Source organism: Nesoenas mayeri (genome assembly GCF_963082525.1).
Source record: "Nesoenas mayeri genome assembly, chromosome: 3".
Classification (NCBI taxonomy): Eukaryota; Metazoa; Chordata; class Aves; order Columbiformes; family Columbidae; genus Nesoenas; species Nesoenas mayeri.
In genome coordinates this window covers 108,967,156-108,975,419 of record NC_137544.1, presented here as the reverse complement: position 1 = coordinate 108,975,419, position 8,264 = coordinate 108,967,156, and positions in this window count along the sequence as shown.

The following is an 8,264-nucleotide window of genomic DNA, read 5'->3' as shown; positions in this document are numbered from 1 at the left end:
ACAGAGTCCCACATTGCCAAACAGAGCCTGACAAAACATGACAGGTCCTAACAGAACCGTACAGAGTTGGACAGAGCCTGAGAGAGTCTGACAGAGACAGACAAAGCTTGACTGAGCCAGCTGGAACCTGACTAAGCCTGAAAGAGGCCAGCAAACCCAACAGAGATCGAAAAAGCCTTACAATTTTTGACAAATCTGACAAAGCCCTACAGAGCCCAACACAGACAGACAGATCGACACATGACTCATAAAAGCCCAAGAGTACTTGACAGGACCCAACAAGGACTGACAGGGTCAGACAAATCACAAAAAAACCCGACAGTGCTCGACAGGGCCTGACAGAGCCCGACAAATCCTAACAGAGACCTACAAATCCCAAAAGAGCTTGACAGAGCCTGAAAGGGCCTGAATGAGATGGCTCTTTATGGCTTTGTGGAGATCTGCCAGTCTCTGTTGGGCTCTGTCAGGATTTGTCTGGCTCTGTCGGCACCTGTCAAGCTTTGTCAGGCACTGTTGGACTTAGTCAGGCCTTGTCAATACCTGTCAAGCTGTATCAGGCTTTGTTGGCCTCTTTTGATCCGTGTTGAACTCAGTCAGGCTTTGCTGGGCTCTGTTGGGCTTTCTTGCCCTTATTCAGGCTTTGTTGGGCTCTGTCGGGCTTTCTCGGGATCTTATCGGGCTCTGCCAGGCCATGCCAGGACTTGTCGGATTTTGTCGGGCTCTATTGAATATTATGCAGCTCTGTCAGGCCCCACTGAGTGCTGTTGGGCTCCTTGAAGCTTTGTTGGGCCCTGTCAGGCTCTGTCAGGTTCTGTTGGGATCTGTAAGGCACTGTCAAGCTGTGTCAGGCCCTGTCGTGCTCTGTAATGCTTTGTTGAGCTCTGTCGTGCTTTGTCAGGCTTTGCCAGACTCCGTTGTTTGCTGTCAAGCGCTGTCAGGATTTGTCGGGCCCTGTCAAGTTCTGTCGGGTTCTTTCAGGCTCTGTTGGGCTCTGTTGGGCCCTTTGAGACTGTGTTGAGCTCTGCCAGGCTTTCTCAGGTTCCGTTGGGCTCTCTAAATCTTGGGTGAGGTCTATTGGTCTCTCTCAGGCTTTGCTGGGCTCTGTCATGCCGTGGCAGGTTCTCTCAGTTTCTGGTAGGCTCTGTTAGCCCCTGTCGTGCTCTTTCAGAACCTATCAGGCTCTTTCAGGCCCTGTCAATTCCTGCCAGGTTCTGTTGGACTCTTTCAATCTCTCTCTGGCCCTTTTGGGCTCTGTTAGGCTCTGTGGAGATCTATAAGTCTCTGCCAACCTGGGTCAGGCCCTGTCAGGCTCTGTAATGCTTTGCTGAGCTCTTTTAGTGTGTGTTGCACTTTCTCAGTGTCTGTCGCACTTTCTCAGTGTCTGTCAGGCGCTGTTGGGATTTGTCGGGGCCTGTCGAGTTTTCTCAGGCTCTGTCAAGCCCTCTTGGGCTCTGTTGGGCTCTGGCAGGCTTTGTCAGGCTCTGTCTGGCTTTGTCATGCTCCATAAGTGCTGCAAGGACTGGACGCTCTTGCGATGCTTGTATTCACACAATTATTGCATATTCATTTTAATTTGGGGCAATTTTTAACATACAAAGCATCTACAGTAAGAAAGAATTACATAAAGCAGGTGAGGTGCAGAAATGACCTTACAACCCTAGCAGCTGCAACTGGCCCACAAACAGACAGCAGCTCCCACTCAGGTACTTTTCCCACTGCGGAAACTCTGGCCACGCATGAGACGTCTCTCTACGGTTTACTGGCTCCCCGCCACATGCAATTAAATGCAATTTTATTACAACATACCTTAACTGCTGTCGTGGCCGGGGGTCTTTTGTCTGCTCCCACAATGAACAACAGAGGTGGAGATCTTTCAAAAAAAAACTTTGGGGCACGCCTAAGACTACCTCCTCAGTTGTCCAAGCAGCCAAGCACAATGCCCTCCTGGCTGGCTCACCAAAATGAGGCGTGGAAATGACCTTACAACCCTTGAGGTTGTAAGGAAGGTATGTATTTTACAACGTCGTACACACACAGGGAATAGCTTCACTCAAAATGCGTGTGTGTTTTACAGTAGTTGTGAGCTTGGTTGAATACAGTAAAGTGTTACGTATTCATGAAAGCTTTTAGGAACACCTATACATATTCATAACCTATCCCCAAGAAGGCGGTTCGTATTACAATGAGTTCCAGGAGACCATATCCATAGTCTACACCTCCGTCTCCCCCTGGTTGGAGCTGCCCAATGATCGTGAACCCAGGATCACTTTGGTCCAGTGTGATGACTTGGTTAGGTCTCAGACTGCTGAGTTGGTTAAAACTGGCGTATCTCCTGTCCTGTGCCCAAGTTTCTATCTTCTTCACCCAAGGATGCACCAAGGAGGCACCCAAGGAATATTACCTTTGCAAGGCGCCAGGGAAGTCCTGTTTCTCGTACAATAAGTTACACAAAACTAAGCAAGGCTAGGCAATAGTGATGTAGGTTAAAGGGTTAGCTGTCTAAGTGTCTTTAAGTGTTAGTAAGTTAATTGTTAGTTAATTAATGGTGAATTCCCTGTATCACGGGGTTAGACAGATTTAGTTATTTCACGGTCTTTGCTGCCATCTAGCGTCAATTGTAGAACATGCAGTCTGTTTCGGCGGAGATTCTGTCTCTTTTCATCTGTCTGATGATCTACCTCTCCACGTTGGCAGTACTCCTCTGAAGCGCAACTGGTACACACATGGAGTAAATGATTAGTTCATTACATAAAATACATCTCTTAATTTCTAGTCAAACATAAGCTAAGAACCCTGCTTCTATACAACTTAATCTTCTGTGTCCAGCTTGTCACACGGGAGGATCTAAAATTTGAAAAATATCCCTTCGTTAGGCAGGTGGTTAGAAAGCATTTATCTTGTCATTGGTTAATGATGGGTTAGTCCTTCGTACCTCATCAACAGTCTACATTGCTTTAGCAGCTTCCATTCATATCGCTTCTCTGTCCACATGCAAGCAGGGGAGAGGTCAGCTCCATATATGCAGAAATTCCTCCCTAAAAACTCACAGTTGTGCACATGCTACAGCTCTTGTATCAGAAACCTTCCAAAAAAACCGCACGAGCCTATACACCCCATGGAAGGTCTCACAAGCATGTACAAACACAGGACCATGTCCAAAAGTTTGCACCCCTACCATCGTGTATAAACATACAATCACATGTATGTCTGTGCAGACTGACACATTTCTATGCAGATGTTTGATACACGAATGACTACACATGCAGCCCTATCACACAGGCTCTGCTGGTCTTTCGCTACATGACCTCTTTAGAAGCGTTTCTCGGGTAGATCTACCTCAGATTTTTTCTGGTATAACTGTGAAAAGTCAACGCAGGGAAACCGTCTACATCAAACACACTTCAAATCTGCCTTGTTTTGCTTTTGTTGCCTCTACCTAGATGATTCCCATTTTCTCTGTTCACTTGAGGAGTCATGATTGTTCTGACAGAGTGTGACAGGGTCTGACAGAGCACTACAGAGTCCAACAAAGCCGGACGGAGACCCACATTGTCAAAAATCGCCTGACAGAGCACCATAGGGTCCAACAGATACCAACAAAGCCTGACTGAGCCAGATGGAGGGACTGACAGGGATCAAAAGAGAACTGTCAGTCTTTGTCAGGCTTTGTCAAGCTCAATTGTGCTTTGTCAGCTCATGCAGGCCCTTTCAGGCTCTGTTAAGCTCTTTCTGGCTTTGTAGGTCTCTGTCAGGATTTTTCAGGCTCTGTCAGACTCTGTCAGACCCTGTTGAGCACTGTCGGGCTTTTTCAGGCTCTGTGTGGCCCTATCGATCTTACTTGAGCACTGTTGGACTCCTTCGGGCTCCGTCAGGCTTTGTCAGGCTCATTCTGTCCCATTCTGTCAGGTTCCGTGGGCTTTGGCGAGCCTTGTCAGACACCGTTGCACTCCGTTAGGCTGTGTCAGGCCCTATTGTGGTCTGTCAAGCCCTGTTGGGTTCTGTCTATCTCTGTCGAACTCCGTTGGGCTCAGTCGGGATTTCTCGGGCTCTGACAGGACCTGGCTGTCTTTCTTGTCACTGTCTGGTAGTTTTGCACAGTTACAGGTGGTGGCACTACTATTAACATCTAGGATACCTGCAGGCTTGACCCAGTGCAGGTAGAGACAGTGTCCCTGAAAGCTGGTGTGCGGAAGCACCTGCCAAATCTATCCTTGTCTCCTCACGCATGTGAGTACATGTCTTTCTCTCCACACGCATGGGTGTTAATTTCATTGCCTATGTGCATCTGCACTGGTGTTGGGCTCAACTGAGTGCGTTTGTTGACACTTTGTGTGTGTTGGTTGTGTCTGTGTGCAACAGAACAATCATGACTCCTCAAGTGAACAGAGAAAATGGGAATCATCTAGGTAGAGGCAACAAAAGCAAAACAAGGCAGATTTGAAGTGTGTTTGATGTAGACGGTTTCCCTGCGTTGACTTTTCACAGTTATACCAGAAAAAATCTGAGGTAGATCTACCCGAGAAACGCTTCTAAAGAGGTCATGTAGCGAAAGACCAGCAGAGCCTGTGTGATAGGGCTGCATGTGTAGTCATTCGTGTATCAAACATCTGCATAGAAATGTGTCAGTCTGCACAGACATACATGTGATTGTATGTTTATACACGATGGTAGGGGTGCAAACTTTTGGACATGGTCCTGTGTTTGTACATGCTTGTGAGACCTTCCATGGGGTGTATAGGCTCGTGCGGTTTTTTTGGAAGGTTTCTGATACAAGAGCTGTAGCATGTGCACAACTGTGAGTTTTTAGGGAGGAATTTCTGCATATATGGAGCTGACCTCTCCCCTGCTTGCATGTGGACAGAGAAGCGATATGAATGGAAGCTGCTAAAGCAATGTAGACTGTTGATGAGGTACGAAGGACTAACCCATCATTAACCAATGACAAGATAAATGCTTTCTAACCACCTGCCTAACGAAGGGATATTTTTCAAATTTTAGATCCTCCCGTGTGACAAGCTGGACACAGAAGATTAAGTTGTATAGAAGCAGGGTTCTTAGCTTATGTTTGACTAGAAATTAAGAGATGTATTTTATGTAATGAACTAATCATTTACTCCATGTGTGTACCAGTTGCGCTTCAGAGGAGTACTGCCAACGTGGAGAGGTAGATCATCAGACAGATGAAAAGAGACAGAATCTCCGCCGAAACAGACTGCATGTTCTACAATTGACGCTAGATGGCAGCAAAGACCGTGAAATAACTAAATCTGTCTAACCCCGTGATACAGGGAATTCACCATTAATTAACTAACAATTAACTTACTAACACTTAAAGACACTTAGACAGCTAACCCTTTAACCTACATCACTATTGCCTAGCCTTGCTTAGTTTTGTGTAACTTATTGTACGAGAAACAGGACTTCCCTGGCGCCTTGCAAAGGTAATATTCCTTGGGTGCCTCCTTGGTGCATCCTTGGGTGAAGAAGATAGAAACTTGGGCACAGGACAGGAGATACGCCAGTTTTAACCAACTCAGCAGTCTGAGACCTAACCAAGTCATCACACTGGACCAAAGTGATCCTGGGTTCACGATCATTGGGCAGCTCCAACCAGGGGGAGACGGAGGTGTAGACTATGGATATGGTCTCCTGGAACTCATTGTAATACGAACCGCCTTCTTGGGGATAGGTTATGAATATGTATAGGTGTTCCTAAAAGCTTTCATGAATACGTAACACTTTACTGTATTCAACCAAGCTCACAACTACTGTAAAACACACACGCATTTTGAGTGAAGCTATTCCCTGTGTGTGTACGACGTTGTAAAATACATACCTTCCTTACAACCTCAAGGGTTGTAAGGTCATTTCCACGCCTCATTTTGGTGAGCCAGCCAGGAGGGCATTGTGCTTGGCTGCTTGGACAACTGAGGAGGTAGTCTTAGGCGTGCCCCAAAGTTTTTTTTTGAAAGATCTCCACCTCTGTTGTTCATTGTGGGAGCAGACAAAAGACCCCCGGCCACGACAGCAGTTAAGGTATGTTGTAATAAAATTGCATTTAATTGCATGTGGCGGGGAGCCAGTAAACCGTAGAGAGACGTCTCATGCGTGGCCAGAGTTTCCGCAGTGGGAAAAGTACCTGAGTGGGAGCTGCTGTCTGTTTGTGGGCCAGTTGCAGCTGCTAGGGTTGTAAGGTCATTTCTGCACCTCACCTGCTTTATGTAATTCTTTCTTACTGTAGATGCTTTGTATGTTAAAAATTGCCCCAAATTAAAATGAATATGCAATAATTGTGTGAATACAAGCATCGCAAGAGCGTCCAGTCCTTGCAGCACTTATGGAGCATGACAAAGCCAGACAGAGCCTGACAAAGCCTGCCAGAGCCCAACAGAGCCCAAGAGGGCTTGACAGAGCCTGAGAAAACTCGACAGGCCCCGACAAATCCCAACAGCGCCTGACAGACACTGAGAAAGTGCGACAGACACTGAGAAAGTGCAACACACACTAAAAGAGCTCAGCAAAGCATTACAGAGCCTGACAGGGCCTGACCCAGGTTGGCAGAGACTTATAGATCTCCACAGAGCCTAACAGAGCCCAAAAGGGCCAGAGAGAGATTGAAAGAGTCCAACAGAACCTGGCAGGAATTGACAGGGCCTGAAAGAGCCTGATAGGTTCTGAAAGAGCACGACAGGGGCTAACAGAGCCTACCAGAAACTGAGAGAACCTGCCACGGCATGACAGAGCCCAGCAAAGCCTGAGAGAGACCAATAGACCTCACCCAAGATTTAGAGAGCCCAACGGAACCTGAGAAAGCCTGGCAGAGCTCAACACAGTCTCAAAGGGCCCAACAGAGCCCAACAGAGCCTGAAAGAACCCGACAGAACTTGACAGGGCCCGACAAATCCTGACAGCGCTTGACAGCAAACAACGGAGTCTGGCAAAGCCTGACAAAGCACGACAGAGCTCAACAAAGCATTACAGAGCACGACAGGGCCTGACACAGCTTGACAGTGCCTTACAGATCCCAACAGAACCTGACAGAGCCTGACAGGGCCCAACAAAGCTTCAAGGAGCCCAACAGCACTCAGTGGGGCCTGACAGAGCTGCATAATATTCAATAGAGCCCGACAAAATCCGACAAGTCCTGGCATGGCCTGGCAGAGCCCGATAAGATCCCGAGAAAGCCCGACAGAGCCCAACAAAGCCTGAATAAGGGCAAGAAAGCCCAACAGAGCCCAGCAAAGCCTGACTGAGTTCAACACGGATCAAAAGAGGCCAACAAAGCCTGATACAGCTTGACAGGTATTGACAAGGCCTGACTAAGTCCAACAGTGCCTGACAAAGCTTGACAGGTGCCGACAGAGCCAGACAAATCCTGACAGAGCCCAACAGAGACTGGCAGATCTCCACAAAGCCATAAAGAGCCATCTCATTCAGGCCCTTTCAGGCTCTGTCAAGCTCTTTTGGGATTTGTAGGTCTCTGTTAGGATTTGTCGGGCTCTGTCAGGCCCTGTCGAGCACTGTCGGGTTTTTTTGTGATTTGTCTGACCCTGTCAGTCCTTGTTGGGTCCTGTCAAGTACTCTTGGGCTTTTATGAGTCATGTGTCGATCTGTCTGTCTGTGTTGGGCTCTGTAGGGCTTTGTCAGATTTGTCAAAAATTGTAAGGCTTTTTCGATCTCTGTTGGGTTTGCTGGCCTCTTTCAGGCTTAGTCAGGTTCCAGCTGGCTCAGTCAAGCTTTGTCTGTCTCTGTCAGACTCTCTCAGGCTCTGTCCAACTCTGTACGGTTCTGTTAGGACCTGTCATGTTTTGTCAGGCTCTGTTTGGCAATGTGGGACTCTGTCCAGCTTTGTTGGGCTCTGTAGTACTCTGTCAGGCCCTGTCACACTCTGTCGGGTTTGTCTAGCTCTGTATGGCTTTGTGGACATCTGCCGGGCTCTGTCAGGATTTGTCTGGCTCTGGCTGGGCCCTGTCAAGCTTTGTCAGGCACTGTTGGGCTTAGTCGGGTTCCGTCAATACTTTTCAGGCTCTCTTGGGCTTTGTACAGGTACCCTGTTCCTACATCCACATCCATCGTATACAGCCATCAGTCCTGCACACATCAGAAGTCACACAGCATCACGACACTTCTTTGAAGGTCGCAGGATCGTTTTCAGCCTTTAGCCACTATATATAATGAGCACTACTTATATTGTTATAATAATAATAATATGTAATATATATATAATATTATTATATATATATATACGATATTTTTTATTCTTT